The sequence below is a fragment of the Camelus bactrianus genome, chromosome 8, assembly GCF_048773025.1.
Source record: "Camelus bactrianus isolate YW-2024 breed Bactrian camel chromosome 8, ASM4877302v1, whole genome shotgun sequence".
NCBI lineage: Eukaryota > Metazoa > Chordata > Mammalia > Artiodactyla > Camelidae > Camelus > Camelus bactrianus.
In genome coordinates, this window is record NC_133546.1 from 60773306 (window position 1) to 60792210 (window position 18905).

The window sequence follows — 18905 nt, forward strand, 5'->3', positions numbered from 1 at the left end:
CGTCTCATTGAGATCCTCTTGACTCTGGATTCTGTTGCTTTAATATGGTAGTTATTTCTCTCAAGTTTGATTTGGAAAATACATTTCCTTCAGATCACTAACAAAAATGTTTAAAAGGGCAACAGGCAAAAATAGAGCACTAAGAGGTCAGTGTCTGACAACAATCCACTAATCCACATGTTAATTTAACTCAATAATCTAATTCTTTTACCAAAAAGGAGTCGTGTCTTTACTAAGATTGAATCAGACTAGAAGCAAGAATACCATGGCATTCCCACTTGAATCACTGCCCTCTTGTCGGTATTTAATATCAGTATGTCCAGTTTTGTCATAGAAAAACATGAAATTCGTTAAGTTCCTTCATTTGATGGTATTAATTTCAAGAAGTCAGCTCTAATTAATTAAGATTTTTTAAGAATAGACTCATAGGCTTTTTGAGTCAGAAAGAAGCTTAGAAATAATCTAACACTCCAAATTCCTCATTTTTAGGGGAAGAAATTAAGAACTGGAGAGATTAAATGACTCACTCAAGATCCTCCAGAAACTTATTGACAGTGCAGGGTCTCACAACCACATTTCCTGAATGCTCATTCAATGCTCAGTGATTCATATAACCTAAAGGTAGCAGTGAAGAAGGGTAGTCAAGAGTTCAAACACTGAAAACAAGTTAGTGTTGACATTTTTTGATCTTGTTATTCCACGTTTGATTTTATTTAATAGCTACAATGTGATATTAAGAAAACATTGATGGATAGATGGTTTGATTGATTTATATCTGGGATTTGAAACAAAACTCATGTGGCTATGTTTCTACATGATATCGCCTACCTTGAGGTTTAATGTCAAAATTCCTATGACACATGGGCTGAAGAGTATCTTACTACAGAGTGAGCTTAAGGCTAAACTGGCTTTTGGAACATATGTACATCGAGTCTCAGCAGACTAACAGTTAAGCAAGTAACTGAGAAACCTATTAGGAGGGTCTTCAGAGCCATTTATTTGTAACAAAAGTAGGTTACTTAAAACAAAAATAAAATTTTTAATTCAAATTTTTCTTTCAAAAAGACTTCTAGTTTTGAAAATAGTGAAAGACAAGAACTGCTAAAAATGGTCAATATTAAAGTTCAAATTGGTATTGGTAAGGAATCTGATAATATTTTATATCAACTGAAATACCATAAAATATGATAGCACCTCACAAGATTATGAGAGAAATTAATATGGGAAGTTAAGAGATGATCTTGAGACACAAAGACATTTGTTTCATGGCCAAGTGAATCAGAATTTTTCTTTTTTAAATACTGAGAGAGATAAGTAACACGTTATGTTTTCAGACACAAACTTTAAGAAGAAAATCTATAGTATTTCATGGCAACATTGTTGAATTCTTCATAAGTCAATTTAGGGCATATCTTCCTGAAATGCTATCTTTTGAGGGCAGATGTGGGTTCGTCACCAGTTGTGGGTTCTGGCCAGCAGAAGTCCCACCGAGACGGAATGAATTACTCAAGACTCTGGGGAAAAGTCAAGAGAGCGAGAGGGAGTCGAGAGCCAACTCCACGAACCTCTCAAATGCCCTCACATGTATTGTGTACAATCAAAGGAGAAATCATTGACAATTGTGTGATGGAATGCAGGAATTTAGGGAAACACAGGGTGGGATCAAGATTGTAGATTCTGGCTCAAGGTCAGAAGACCCTTTATCTTTTGGTAAGTCATGTTCGTGTTAACATCAGCAAGCTTTACAGCTTATCAGGGCGGAACGTCTGAGAAGAAGCTGCTTAACATTTTTCTTGGACTCAGGCGGCTGTGCCTGTCTTAGGCTGCCCTCCTCTGGGGGTCTTGCCCATCATTGGCTAACCAGCCTCCTCACCTCTGAGTCTGCAGCTTTTTATAACTTGTTTACCATTCCAGCCCAAGACTCGTTCCTTTGGGGGCCTACAGTTTACCTTTAGGGAATTCATGGGAAGAGGGGAGCAAGATACATTCTTACAGATATGTTAAAGGAGACCACCAGCCCAGCCAGTTCCTTGCTTTGGGCATAGTAGACTATCTAACAGCAGGCACGCCCAGCGCTTATAGCCGAGGGCCTGGGTCATTGCTTTGCAAGGAGCAGAGTGCTATCTAAAACCTCAACTATGCAAGCAAGGCAGTTACTAAGCACATTTGCTCTTCTTTAAGGAGACAAGCGGCTGGGGTCTGTTACAATTTGTTAACCCAATCGTGGGCTCCCACAGGCAGAGGAATTCCCATGAACTCTAAGGTAAATAATTCAACTCAAGGAAACATTAATGACCAAATGAACAGCTCCAGAGAGAATCCAGATGGAAATTAAGGGCCTCAAAGAGGAGCTGAAAGACTTGACTCTTAAATAAAGAATATTCAAATAATATCTGTAATAGTAACAATACTAATCACTTATAAAATATTGTGTTACTCATATAAGTTATAAGAAAAGTGTAATATCTGTCCTCAACAAATTTATACCATCTCTAGTTGAAGCACAAATAAGTGAAAGGTAAGTATTGAAGGCATAGTATCAAGGGGGGTTGACCCTATTCCGACCTTGGGTGAAATTCCCAAGGACCTGGTTTACACTTCTGACGGCCTCACCTCAGTTCACTTAGCTTCCGTCACCCTGCCAGGCAGTAAGTACCTCCAGTTTCCAAGGAGCAGGGATGACAGCCACTGTTCTGTGACTCTTCTGCCCCATTCCACCCCGAAATAACTCACCTGTGTGTGAGCATACTTGGCCTGTCTGGAGGCAGTTAAATTATTCCTTTATCCAGTCTCCACTCTTATATACCCTAGAGGACCTCATGCTCTGAAAAGGAAGACCAATTTGAATACTTGTGATATAAACATAAGATAATAAAGCCCTGAATAAAGGATTGCCATAAAAAAGAAAAAAGAAATGAATGAGAGAAATTACAAAGGAAGGATTAACAAAATGGAGCGACTGCCTGCCTAAGCAAATGAGGGAGAGGAGCAAGTAAAGGGAATTAGGGAAGTCAGTAGATGTTTTGTTTAAATAGGTTAAGTTGGAGATCAAAAGGTCAAGGTTAAAATTAAGTTAGAGATATCAAAAAAAGTCAAGTGGAATTGTCCAATGGGCAGCTTGAGATTACCCCACACATGCACACAGCCAGAAGATGAAAAAACCACTGCCAGTGAAAAAACATGCATGCAAAATACATATGTACATCCAGTTAACACAATATTCTAAGTACTGCTGTAACATTATATTACTTTACAAAGTTATCAACATTACTTTAGTATTTATGACAATAGGTGTCCGGGAGACAAATTGATTTTGGCTTTAATATGTTTGAATTTGTAAAAAGCATTCTTCGTAATAGTCCCCTAGAGAGAAGGCCCTCAAACTGTTTTATCCTATTTCCAATCTTTACGGGAAGAGAGTTTTGTCTTCCTGGAACAAGTGTCTAGGAGCAGAAGTTCTCCCCTCTCCCCTGTCTTTTTGTTAAATCACCCATATGCCTGGTTGTGCCCTCATTCTCTGTACATCACTTAAAACTGTATTGCTACACAATGGAGGAGTTTTCTGGTAGATACTAGGAAGCCCCCCTGGATTTTGTACATAGGGATAGTGTTTTCAAATAGTCATAGTACATCCTCTCAATCTATCACATCTTCAGTAGTTTCTTTGCTCTTATTCCAGCCTCAGCCTCTCCTACCCCATTATTTTCTCATCTAATGCAGCTACCCACAAAGGCTCTTCTTTTTTGAAGGCCTCCTTAAAGCAATGAAAATTTACAAGGTGAAAGGGAAGAATAGTATCCAAAAGATGTTCTTCCTCTATTTTAATAACAAGAATTGAAAAGGTCATTGAAAATTAAATAGTATTCTAGAAAAACTGTGGCCAGCATTTTGTAGAAAGAGGAAGTGTCACATTGGGAATAAGTCTTGATAGAAGACATATACTACTCTGAAATTTCTCTATTTGTAGGGCTAAGCCACATTTCCTAAGGCTGAGTAAGGTGCTCTTTTGGTGGTTATTAAGGTTGTAGGTGCACAGCCCCACTCAGCTATATGTGCCCCAGATTAATACATAAAATAGAATTTTAGAATTTGCCTCTATTTTTTGGCTTTCCCTGCAATTTTTGTGGTCCTGTATTGTGCTTCCTTATTTTACTTTTGAGTCCATGGTAAAAACAAATAACTCTCATTTCCCGTGGTTACTGAGACACCAGATCTATCCCACAATCCAATTTCAATACTACTCTACCCACAATCACTCCAAACCCAACTTAATTGCTTTCCTGTTTTGTTCATCTAATTCCTCCAAAATAGATGTGCCCCTCACCCTGTGTTCTAAACACGGATTCCCAGGTGATAAGCCTAAATTGTCCTTATTTCTGAACTCAAAAGTTCCCCCAAATCTCAAGTTTCTTTATAGTTCTACCTTGAGCTCTACTCCCTACCACTATCATACCACAAGCCCCATAGGGTATTACAACTCCCATAGTTTTAGGATATATATTTAGGGTAAAAGTCTTTTATCAGATAAGCATTTTGCATTTTTTATTTATTTAGTTCAGTTTGTCCATTTGTTCTTTTACGGGTCGAGTTTGGTGTCTTATCTAGAAAATCTTCACAAGGCTGCAAAGATTTGCTCATACGTTGCCTTCTAGAAATTTTAGGTTTTATATTTAGGTTTATGATGCATTTTAAGTTAATTTTTGTATATGGGCAGAAGTCTAGACTAAATTTCATTTTTTAACATGGATTCAATTGTCCTAGCACCATTTGCTGAAAAAAAAAAAAGCTTGCCACTGAATTGCTTTTGCACTATTGTCACAAATCCGTTTTTCATATGTGTAAGTCTTTTTCAGGACTCTATACTATTCCATTGATCTGTCAGTTTTTACTCTATTACACTGTTTTAATTACTGTAGCTTTATTGTAAGTCTTGAAATCAGGTGGTTTTAGTCTCCCAATTTTGTTCTACTGTTGCAAAATTATTTTAACTATTCTTGGTCTTTGCATCTCCGTATGAATTTGAGAGTCAGCATGTAAGTTCCAGCAATACGTCTGCTAAGATTTTAATTGCTCTTGCACTGAATTTACTAGTTAAGTTAGGCATAAAAGACCTCTTATCATTGTGAGTCTTCAGAATCATGAAGAAGGTAAAACTCTTTTGATCTTTAAAATTTTCAGCAATGTTTTGTAGTCTTTAGCATATGGATCTTTTATATCTTTTATCAGAATTACCCCTAAGTAGTTCATATATAATGATTTTGTTAATGGTATTATTTTTAATTTCAGTTTCTGATTGTTCATTGCTAATATATAAAAATAAAAATTTATATATTGATCTTGTATCCTGAGACCTTGCCAAACTCACTTATCAATTCTAACAGATTTTTTTGTGTATTCCTTTGGATTTTCTACATAGACATCTGTGAATAAGGACATTTTTATTTTTTTCCATTCTAATCTGGGCATATTTTATTTATTTTTCTTACTTATTGCAATGGCTACAATCCCCAGTCTAAGGTTAAATAGAAGTGGTGAAGGCAGACTTTGTCTTTTTCATGATCTTAGAGGGACAGAATTTAGTCTTTTACCATTAAGTATAATATTAGCTGTAGATTTTTTGCAGTTGTTCTTTATCAGGTTAAAGTTCTATTCTATTCCTAGTTTTGTTTTGTTTTTTAAATCAGGAGTGGATGTTGGATTTTGTCAAATGTTTTTTTCTGCGTCTATTTTTCTGTGTCTATTGAGATGATTTTTTTATTCATTAATATGATGAATTACATTGATTATCTAATGTTAACCAAACCCTACTCTCCTAGGATGAATCTCCTTGGCCATGGTGATTTATCTTTTTTATGTATTATTTCATTCACTTGGCTAAAATTTGTTTAAAATTTTTACATCTATATTCACGAAGGATATTGGCCTATTGTTTTCTTTTCTTGTAATATTTTTGTCTTGTTTGGGTATCAGTGCAAAACGCTGGCCTCATAGAATGAATTGGGGAGTATTTTTTCCTCTTCAGTGTTCTGGAAAAGTTCATTTGAATTGTCATTATTGCCTTTTTAAAATTTGATTCTTGGTTCAATTCACCTGTAAATTGTCTTGAATATTTCTTCATGGAAAGATTTTTAACTACAAATTCCATCTCTTTAATAGATATAAGTCTGTTCAGGTTATCTGTTTCTTTCAGAGTGAATTTTGGTCATTTGTGTCTTCCAAGGAATTTGTCTATTATCATCTTAGTTGTCAAATTCACAGGAATAACAGTGTTTATAAAATTTCCTTATTATCCATTTAATATCTGTGAAATTCATAGTGATGTCACCTCTCTCATTTCTGATATTTGTGATTTATACCCTCTCTCTCAATCAGGCTGAAAGCTTATTGCTTTTATTGATATATTCTCAAAGAGTCAGCTGTTGATTCCAGTGACTTTATTGTTTTTATACTTTCTATTTCATTGATTTCTGCTTTGATTTTTATTTGCTTTCTTGTGTCTAATTTGTATTTAATTTGCTCTTCTTTTTTGAGTTCCTTAAGATAAAAGATAAGGTCATTGATTGGAGACCTTTCTTAATTTTAATATAGGTTTTCAGTGCTGTAAATGTCTTCCTAAGTACCACTTTGCATTAGTTCAGTTTCTAATATGCTGTTGTGTCATTTTCATTCAATTTCCAGATATTTTCTAATTTCCAACTCATGAGTTGTTTAGAAGTATGACATTTAGTTTTCAAATATTTGGGAATTTTTCAAATATTTTCCTATTGGTTTCTAATTTAATTGTATTATGGTCAGGGAACATATTTTACATGACTTGAACCTTTTAAAACTTATTAAGATTAGCTTTATAATCTAGAATATGGTCTATACTGGTAAATGTTCCATGTGCTCATAAAAAGAATGTGTATCCTGCTCTTATTTGATGCTGTGTTCTATAAATGTCAGGTCAAGTTGGTTGATAGTGTTTGTCAGGTCAACTATATCCCTGCTAATTTTATGTTCACTTAGTCTATTGATTATTGAAAGAGATGTGTTAAAATCTCTAACCATAATTGTGAATTTGTTTATTGTTCCTTGCAGCTCTATCAACTTTTGCTCCATGTATGTTGAAATTCCATTTTTAGGAGCATACATATTTAAGATTCATATATTCTCATGATTAATGACCCATTTATCTTCTGAAATAAACTTCTTTATCCCCAGTAATGTTCTTTTCTCAGAAATCTGCTTTTTCAATATTAAAATAGCTAATCCAGCTCTGCTTTGACTAATGTTAGCATGGTATGTCTTTTTCTATTCTTTTACTTTTAACCTAATTGTGGTTTTACTTTTAAATTTTGGTTTCGATAGGCAACACATACTTGCTGTTTGTTAAACTTTACATTTTGAGACAATTGTAGATTCACATGCAGTTGTAAGAAGTAATACAGAGAAGTCCAGTTTTCCCCAATAGCAACATCTTACAAAACTATAGTAAAATATCAACCAGGATTCAACATTCACAGTCAAGGTACAGAACATTTGCTTCGCCTCAAAGACCCCTCATGTTGCCCTTTTATAGCTACCCCCACTTCTACTCAAACTCTTCCTTCACCCTGGCAACCACTAATCTGTTTTCCATTTCTATGATTTTTGTCGATTCAAAAATGTTATATAAATGGAATCATTCAGTGTGTTATCTTTTTACTAAGTATAACATGTACATCAAGAGTTGACTCCTTTTTGTGGTTTAGTATTGTGTGACAGTTTAGTTAACCGTTTACCCATTGAAGGACACTTGGTTTGTTTCTAGTTATTGTCTGTTACAAATAAAGTTGCTACAAACATTTGTGTATGGATATTTGTGTTAACGTAAGTTTTACTTCTCTGGAATAAATGCCAGGAGCACAGTTGTTGGGTTGTATGCTAAGTGTGTATTTAGTTTTTAAAGAAACTTCCAAACTGTTTTCCAGAGTAACTGTACCATCTTACTTTCCTACTAGCAAGGTATGAATGATGCAGTTTCTCCACATCCTCACCAACAGTTAGTATCATCACTTTAGAAAAAAATTTTTTAGCCATTTTTATACATGTGTTATATGTTCTAGCTACTAGTCCAATGTCTGATTGTGATTTGGAAATATTTTCTCTCAGTGTAGAGCTTGTGTTTTCTGCCCGTTAACAGAGTCTTACACAGGGCAAAAGTATTTAATTATAAGGAAGTCCAATTTAACAGTTTTCCTTTGATTGATCAGGCGTTGTTGATGTCAAGTCTTAAGAACTCTCTGCCTAGCCCTATCCTGAAGATTTCTCCTATTTTTTTCAAAAAATTTTACAGTTTTACATTTTATTTTTAAGTCTGTGATCTATTTTGACTTAATTTTTATAAAAGGTGTGAGACTTAGAGTTTTTGTTTTGTTTTGTTTTCAGAGGGGGCGGGTTTGCCAATAGATACTCAATTATTCTGGCATAGTCTGTTGAAAAAGCTGTTCTTCCTCCTTTGAATGGCATTGGCACCTTTGTCAAAGATCGGTTGGCCATATTTGTGTAGGTTTATTTCTCAGTTCTCTGTTCTGTTCCATTCACCTATGTGTCTACCCCTCTGCCAACACTACAGTCTTGATGACTGTAGTTACATAATGAATCTTGAAATTATGTAGATTGTTTTTTTCACTTTATTTTTAAAAAATGTTTAGCCATTCTAGTTCCTCTACCTTTTCCTATAAATTCTAGAATAATCTGTCTGTATAAGAAATTTTGATAGGAATGATGTATATCAGTTTGAGGAGAATTGACATCTTTACTATGTGACTCTTCCAATCATGAACATGATACTCTCTCCAAATAAATAATAACTTATTTATTTTGTGGCTTTTATCATTTGTGTTGTACACATTTTGTTAGATTTATACCTTAGTATTTTTTTCCAGTGATTTTAAATGATATTGTATTTTAAATCACGTTTCTGTGTGCTCATTGTTTGTACATAGAGATACAGTTGATTTTTGTATGTTTATCTTGTATCCCATGAACTTGCTGAACTCATTTATTCTAGATTTTGTGCAGCTTTCCTGGAATTTTCCATACAAACAATCATGTCATATGTAAATAAGGACAGTTTTATTTCTTCCTTTTCAATCTGAATGCCTTCTATTTTCTTTTCTCGCCTTTCTGCACTGGCCAGAACTTCTAGTACTAGGATAAATAAAAGTGGCGAGAGCAGACATCTTTGCCTTGTTCCTGACTTTGGGAGGAAAGTGTGCAGTCTTTCACTGTTAAGAATGATGTTAGCCATTGGTTTTTGTAGATGTTCTTTAACAAGTTGATCCTCCTTATTCCTATTCTTCTGGAATTTTTATCATGAACAGACATTGAATTTTGTCAAATGTTTTTTCTGCATCAGTTGATATAATAACATGATTTTTCTTTTTAGCCTGTTAATATGATGGATTACATTGATTGCTTTTTGAATATCAAACTTAGCTTTGCATCCCTGGAATAAACCCTACCTGATCGTAGTATATAATTTTTTTTTATATTTTGCTAAATCCTATTTGCTAATATCTTGTTAAGAATTTGAAATCCTGGTGGGATTTTGGTCTGTAGTTTTCTTTCCCCGTGCTTCCGTTTCTTTTTGTGGGTATCAGGGTAAAGCTGGCCTCATAGAATGAATTGAAAAGTATTTCCCTTCTATTTTCTATACAATATTCTATATTGTATAGAATTGGTGTTAATTCTTTAAACACTTGGTAGAATTCTCCAGTGAAACCATTTGTGCCTCAATATTTCTTTTGAGGGAATTTTTAAATTAAAAAATCAATTTTCTTAATAGTTGTAGGGCTATTCAAATGATCTGTTCCATGTTGGGTCAATTTTAGTATTTGTGCTTTTTGAGGAATTGGTCCCTTTTGTCTAAGTTGTCATGGTTATGGGTGTAGAGTTCTTTGTAGTATTCCCTTATCTTTTTGATGTCTGAAGTATCTGTAATGACACCCCTTGTTTTACTCCTGATGTTGATAATTTGTGTCTTCTGGTTTTTTTTTTTTTTTCTTTGTCAGCCTTGCTAGAAGTTTGTCAATTTTATTGATCTTCCCAAAGAGTGAGCTTTTTGTTTCATTAATTTTCTCTGTTTTCTGTTTTTAATTTTGTTGAATTTTACTCATATGATATTTCTTTTCTTCTGCTTGCTTTAGGTTTATTTCCCTCTTCTTTTTTTAAGTTCTTGAGGTACAAGCTTAGAGTATTGATATGGGACTTTTCCTCTTTTCTGATGTAAGCATTTAGTGCTGTAAATATTCATCTCAACTTTAAGTGTGTCCCAGAAATTTTGATATATTGTATTTTCATTTAGTTTAAATTCTTTTAAAATTTCTTTTGAGTTTTTTTCTTTGACCCATAGATTATTTTATAACACTTAGTTTCCACGTGTTTGGAGATTTTACTGTTATATCTCTGTGACTGAGTCGTAATTTGATTCCATTGTACAGGTCAGAGACCACATTCTGTATGATTTCAGTTCTTTTAAATTTGTTGAGGTTTGTTCCATGGCCCAGGATATGGATTATTTTTGGTATGTTCCATTGGCACCTGGAAATAATTTGTGAATAGCTGTTGTTGTGTGGAACATTCTAGAAATGTCAGTTACATCCTGTTGCTTGATGATGCTGTTGAGTTCTTCTATATCTTTGCTGATTTTTCTATCTAGTTGTTCTGTCTATTGCTAAGAGAGTGGTGTGGGAGTCTCCAACTATAATTTTGGATTTTTCTGTTTCTCCTTTCAGTTCTATCAGTTTTTGCTTCACACATTTTGCAGCTCTTGTTTGGTGCATACCCGTTTGGAATTGCAGTGTCTTCTTGATGGATTGACCTGCTTATCATTATGTAATGTCAGCTCCACCTCCTCAACTCAGACAGTCCATCAGGTTCTGCCTGGCTTTATCCTCCCTGTGCCACAGACTGGAAACTCTCTCAAGACAATATATGGGAAATAATGTAGATTCACTTCATTTGTTTCCCATCATTCAGCGATAACTGCACTTCATTGCCTGATGGCTAGTGTCTTGAAAACTACTGTTTCTTTTTTTTTTTTTTTTTCTTTTTGGTGGGGGAGTTCGTGGTGGTAGGAGTTTCTAGAGGTAACAGGTAAAACTGGCCCCTCTTACTCCATCTTTGTTATAAGCCAAAGTCTCAATATGAGTTGTATTAGTATTGGATGTAGTGGACTCCTTCCCTGTGCTCCTGTTCTCTAAATGACAGTCTAGGAAATTCAGACCTTCAGAAAGCTCCGACTGAATATTATAAATAAGGAGTTAGTCCAACTTTGCATTACAGTGTAATGATATAGTTAGATCTCTGGAATTTCTCTTGAGAGCCAAGTTTTGTAGCTGCTCTGAATTCACATTTTCTGTATCTCAAATACCACTTCTAGAGCTTCTCTGAATGTCTATTATTAATAGACTAGTAGGTAGAGTAGTTTCCTAATAAGAGCCAAGTATTTAGGGGGAAGTAGCCAATAGACATCATTATTAGACATCATTTCTAGACATTAGATTACTTTCCCAAGTTTGAAATGGCTTTTTCCCCAGTGTATCTGGGCTATACAGGCTTTTATGCAATTACTGTGTGATAATCAATTCTAAGTACCTTTAAAATAAATGAATCATGTACATTTATAGTCCGAGTTTTACATTAACATTTGATTTAATAAAGATGCCTTTATTTGTAGAGGGAGCATCATAACACCAGTCTCTGCCCGATCAGTGTAACCTCTCAGACCATTGTATAAGAGTGATAGGGGCACTATCCCTTCTTTCCACATGTTTCACAAGAAATTCTTCACACCAAACTTAGGATCAGTTGATTCAAATAGTGATACAATTCCTCTTTTCCTTTTTTCCCATAGAATGCAATTGATGGAATTGTGACCATTATTTTGAGGTTGTAGATGAAAGGTCATCTTATGTTTGATTTGTTAAATTTTGAATTAATCTTACACAGTTACTCGTGACTTGCTAGTTAGAATATATTTATATCCAAGAAGTCATAACCATCCTAAGCTTGTATGCACCTAGCAACAGGGTGTCAAAATATATGAGGAAAAAAATTGTTGGAAGTAAAGAATAAATAGTCAAATCCACTGTTATAGTTAAATACTCTAACACCCCTCTTTCAAGTAATTGAGAGATCAAGTAAGCAGAATTTAAGTAAAGATACAGTTGACCTGAATAGCACTATCAATTAATTGGTTCTAATTGACATTCGACAGCAACAGAATACACATTCTTCTCAAGGTAACCTGAAACATTCATCAAGGTAGATCACACTCTGAGCCATAAGACCCACCTTCAGAGATATTTAAAAACAGAAATCATGCAAATATGTTCTCAGACCACAATCAAATCAGTAAATTATAGTTGGAGAATCACCCAGATATTTGGACATTGAACAACACACTTCCAAATAACACATGAATCAAGGAATAAATCTCAGGGAGAAACTCAGAAATATCTTGAAGTAAATGAAGATGAAAATACTACTTAACAAGATTTTGTGGGATGTAACAAAAGCAATGCTTAAAAAGAATTTTATAGCATTTAATGTATGTATTAGAAGAGAAAATAGATCTAAAAATCAATAATCTAGGCTTCTACCTTAAGGACCTAGAAAAAAAGTAAACCTAAAGTAAGCAGAAGAATATAAACAATAAAAATTAGAACAGAAATCAATGAAATTGAAAATAGTAAGTCAGTATAGAAAATCAACAAAACCAAAAGCTTTGAAAAGATCAATAAAATCAAACCTTTAGGTATGCCAATTAAGAAAGAAGGAAAGAAGACACATAACTAATATCAGAAAGGAAAGAGGGGCCATCACTAATAATCCCATGGGCTTTAAAAGGATAATAAAGGAATATTATGAACAACTCTATGCTTTCAAATTATACAACCAAGATGAAATGGGTCAGTTCTTTGAAAGACAATCTACCAAAATTTACACAAGGAGAAACAGACAATCTGAAGAGGCCTATATCTATTAAGAAAATTAAATCAGTTATCAATAACCTGCCAAACCCAAAAGCATCAGGACTAGATGAGTTCACTGGCAGACTCTACCAAACATTTAAGGAAGAAATTATACCAGTTCTCCACAATGTCTTCCAGAAAATAGAAGCAGAGAGAATACTTCCTCACTCATTCTACAAGACCAGAATTACTCTAATACTAAAATCAGACAAAGATACTACAAAAAAAAAAAGGAAAAGTATAGACCAGTAGCTCTCATAAACATAGGTGAAAACATTTTCAACAAAATATTAGTAAGTCAAATCAAACAATGTATAAAAAGTATTATAAACCATGACCAAGTGAGATTTATTCCAAGTATGCAAGGCTATTTCAGCATTCAAAAATGAGTCAATATCAATAGATGCAGAAAATCAATTGACAAAATCTAACTTATTCATGATAAAAAGTCTGACCAAACTAAGAATAAAAGATAATTTCCTCAACTTAATATAAAAAATCTGCAAAAACTCTACAGCTAACAAATTACTTAATGGTGAAAAAACTAGATGCTTTCTTCTTAAGGTCAGGAAGAAAGCAAGGACGTCTGCTGTCACTGCTGACATCCTAGTCTGCATTGTATTGGAAGTCCTAACTAGTGTGATAAGACAAGAAAAGGAAATAAAAAATACTCAGATTGGGAAAAAAGAAATGAAACTATCTTTGTTCATAGATGATATGATTGTCTATATAAAAAATATGAAAGAATAGAACAAACAAAAAAAACCTTTGGGAACTAATAAGCAATTATAGCAAGGTTGTAGGAGACAAAGTTAATATGCAGAAGTCAATTGCTTCCTTATATATCAGTAATGAAAAGTTGGAATTTGAAATAAAAGCATAGTATCATTTAGCACCCAAAAAAAAAAGAAAGAAACCCTAAGTATAGACCTAACAAAATATGATATAAACTACACAACTTTGACGAAAGAAATCAAAGATACCTAAATATATGGAGAGAGATTTTATTTACACAAATAAGAAGACTTAATATTTTCAGCTTGTCAGTTTTTCTCAACTTGATCTGTAAATTTAATACAATTCCAATCAAAATCCTAGTTTGTTGATGCTAACACTCTGAGTCTAAAGTTTACATGGAAAGGTAAAAGAATCAGTGTAGCCAACACAATGTTTAAAAGAGAACAAAGTCAGAGGCTACTACCTGACTTTGAGATTTAATATAAAGCTACAGTAATCAAGTGTATGCATCTATTGATATATTATATCAATGTGATATTGCCCCCCCACCAAACAAAATAGTTCAGTGGTACAGCAGAGAGCCCAGAAATAGAGCCCAACAAATATAGTCAATAGCTCTTTGACAGAGGAGCAAAGGCAATCCAGTGGAGAAAAGATAATCTTTTCAATAAATGGTGCTGTAATAGCAGGTTATTACATACAAAAAAAATTAATTCAAAGCAGATCTTAGATTTAAATGTAAAATGCATACTATAAAACTACTAGAAGATAACATGGGAGAAAATCTAGGGAACCTTGGGATTGGCAGTAATTTCTTACATACAACACCAAAAGTCGGATCCATGAAAGAGAAGAAAAGTAATTAATTAAAAACAAACAAACAAACAAAACAAAAAAACCTGCTCTGTGAAAGACACGTTAAGAGACTAAAAAGACAAGCCATAGCCTGGGAGAAAATACTTGCAAAACACATATCTGATAAAGGACTGGTATCCAAAATATACAAAGAACTCTTAACACTCAACAATAAGACAAACAACCCGATTTTAAAATGGGCAAAAGATTTGAATAGACATCTCATCAGAGAGGATATATAGGTGGCAAATAAGCATACAAAAAGCTGTTCAACACTAAATATCATTAGAGAATTGTGAATTAAAACAATGATATATCACTACATACCCCTAAAATTCAAAATATCAAATGTTAATGAGTGTGTGGAGCAACAGGAACTAACTCACGGCCAGTGGAAATGCAAAGAAGACAGTTTGGCAGTATTTCTAAAACTAAACATAGTCTTCACATACTGTCAAACAAGGAGCAGTTGAGGTCCTTGATATTTACTCAAAATGGGTTGAAAACCTAAGACCACGCAAAAACCTGCACACAAATATTTATAGCAGCTTTATTCATAATTGCTATAACTTGGAAGCAACAAAGAGGTGAATGGATAAACAAATTGTGGTACATCCATACAACAAGAATATTATTCAGCAGTTTTAAAGAAATGAACTATCAAGCAGTGAAAAGACACTGAGGATCCTTAAATGCATATGGCTTAGTGGAAGAAGCCAATCTGAAAGACTACTTACTGGATGATTCCAACTATACAACATTCTGGAAAAGGCAAAACTATGTAGACAATAAAAATATTAATGGTGCTAGAGATTCAGAGAAAGGAAGAGATGAGGTGGAGCACAGGTGGTTTTTAGGGCAGGGAAACTGTTCCGTATGCTATGGTAATCGTATATATTATCATTATTTATCAAAACTCACAGAACGTACAACATAAAGGGTGAATCCTAATGTAAACTATGGACTTTGGTTCATAAAAATGTGTCAGTATTGGTTCATTAATTGTTTTAACAAATGCACCACACTAACACAAGATGTTAATAATAGGGGGAACTGGGGGTGGAGGGCAGGGGAAAGGGTGGAGTGTCCCAAATACCATATGATAACTCTCTACTTTCTGCTCAATTTTTCTGTCAACCTAAAATTGCTCAAAAAGTAAAATATATTAATTTTTTAATTAAAAAAAGACAGAAAGAGCTGAAGCAGGGAAAACATGAGCATAAGGCTAACACTTCCCCAACTTTTCCAGCTTATTCGCGGTGGGGCATGACCATCCAGGAGGCTTTAGCTACCTCCAGCCCTACACAGAAGATTACAGAGCACATGTATCAACACATCCGCAGCCCATTTATGGCTTGGGCTGCAGAACACCTGTTGGGAAATTTGCTCTGAGAAAACAAAGAGAAAAAGTGAATTTTAATGATAGTTTTAGTTATTTTCATTGTGAATAATCATGAGCTGTATACTGATTAATTGGCAAATTGGAAATAATTATTTCTGTTGCTGGCACTATGTGGTGAACTTGAAATGCTCTAACAATGCAGTTTTCAAAATAAATTGTTATAGGCCTTTTCAAAAACAACTTATCCATAAGTTTTCAAATTACATATACTTGAATCTAATAATTCATTATTGGTAATTTATGCCATGGAAATGAATTTCATGAATTAAGTTATTGTGCAAAGCTGTACATTACTACATTACTTACAATAACAAAACATGGAAATCAAATATCCATATAATAGGGAAATGATGAAATAATCTTTGTGCATCAACTCAATGGGATGTGATGCAGCCATTACAAATCATGATTAGGAAGTTTGATTACAGTTTGAATTGTTGTTAATAATCATGATTACAGTTAGCTCAACATAGCACTGTAGGAAAAAGAATGACTACAAAAGCTTCAGACATTGCATTCTTTCCTTTTTACCTCCACAAGTTTGTCCATGCTTGCTCCTTAACTTGAAATAAATGAACCGGTATACAAATACAACTATGTAAACATCATATGGGAATATACAGATTCTGGCAAGAAACTGAAATTAAAAAGCCACATGGTGAGATTTAGGATTTTCTGGTTTAATTTTTAAATTCCTACCATTGTTTATATAACAGTTCATCTTTTAATGACAAGCAACGCTTTGCCTCTTTTAATTCGGTCGGGATTTGAGAGACTTCAGTAATCACCCTTGAATAGTCATCACAGCAGTTCCTACACTGGCAGAAAAATTTGAGAATTGAGATGCTTATCTACAGAATTCAATGTCCTGACCATCGTCTTCTCTACTCCCCCAAATAATCACTTTTTAAAAATCATACAGAAAATTGAAACCGGTTTTTTTCCTTCAGATAAGACTGTTTCAACTCTCAGCTCACTTTGCTGGTTACAACCTGTTACAGCAATGCTTCTCAAAGTTTAATTGCATACGAGTCACTGGGGGATCTTGTTAAAAGGCGGACTTTGATTTGGTAGATTTAGGGCGGGGCCTGAGAGTCTTCATTTCTAACAAGCTCCCGGGTGATGCCTACACTCCTGGTTCAAGTACCTGAGTAACGTCAGATAGCATTTGAACTATTTACTTACCTAGTGAATCTCAATAATTCACATACTTATATCTGTATGCATACATATGCATGCATAGTATGTATACACATATAAACATATCCAAAGTATTCTGTCAGGTTTGACCATCAAAATCAAGCAATGTTTGGAAATTGCCCAGTTTACACTGTAATTTATGCTACATGGACAGTCCAGTTTCCTTAGTTTTCTCATTTTTGAAACAAAGATGATAAATGGTGGGTTACATCCTGTTCCTCAATTCTGTGGAAGAAAGAAATGTTGAATTAGATCATTCTTGGCAGAGGTTTGACTTGGTCGGTGGTAAAAGCAAAAACTGGTTGTAAATGTTCAAAAAGCATCAGTAGGGTCCTGTAACTCTTGCTGATGAAACAACATCTAGCACTCTTCTTTCTCATAGACGGGGTTCAACAAGTATTTGTTCACTGAACTAATTCATGAACACCTACAGCTATATCTTTGTAATGCATCCTATGCAGCAATTTTCAGCTACTGGCTGAAAATCTTATCATTTTTTTCATGGTGTCTTCAAATGATAAGCTGATTGGCGTCAACTGTGATGAAAGTATTCATTTTGTGGAAAATCTTAAATCAGTGAGATGCTGTTTTCTATGACATAGTGCTTGAATTGATAATATCTTCCAGAGGCCGTGAGTAACTATCAACAGATTTTATTTTCCAGACACTGTCCTCAGCAAAAATAATGCTGAGAGGTCAGGGCACATCTGCAGGGTGTAAAAAGGCAACATCCGAAATACTCTTCTCACCTCTTCCTTTGCACGGATAATGCATTGCTTTCTCCTACTGGATAGGAATTGTTGCCATAGTAATGTTTTAAAAACACTCCTAGATCAATATTAGAACTGCAGAAAATGTCTCAGATATGCTACACAATTTGTGAGTCAAAAGCCACACCCTCACTCCTGTGTATTTGCTCAGCTGTGGAATAAAGATTTGAGCAACTCCTCGTGACTGGTCAGTTCTGTGATGTGAAGAATTAGTCAGTCAACTAACAGGTGTCCTGTGAATGCTTCCCAAGCAGAGGACTATGCAAGGTGTTAAAAAAAAACAACAACAACATCAAATGCAGTGGCTGTGGATCTGCCAATCTAGAAAAAAGCTGTGCCGAATGAACCAGGGGCCAGGATCCCAGGTGTCCTTTAAAGTGCACACTCTGATATTTGGCATACTAGGTTTCAGAGTTCAGCTAAGAAAATTTAATATCTTTCTTTTTTCAATGTCCTATTCATCTTTAGCTTCCCATCACAATTCCCAACCTGTTTGCATAAATACCCTATAAGTACCCCACACCCACTGCACAAGGTATGAGAAATGAGTTGCAATTCCGTATATTACAGAATGTTTAGAAACATTCAGATGGTTTAGAATCAAGAGCTAGAAGAAGAAAATATACCAATTATGTGTCTGCTTCCTTTTGTAACAAAGCTACACACAGGCTGGCAGTGCTTATTATGCTAAGATGTAGACATTTATTCCAGAAGAGCCCATTATCTTCAAGTGCTATTACACAAAGCTCCTCACATTATCCCAGAAATGAACGTGCTGCTGAGAGGCTGGCTGAGAAGGGGCCTGGGTTCCGGCTGCAGCCCAGCTTCCAGCCGTGTGACCCTGAGCAAGTCATTTCGCCTTTCCTGAGCCTGGCCTCACATGTGTAAAAAATATGAAGTTGTACCTCACCATCTCTGAGTTCCCATCTGACCATAAAA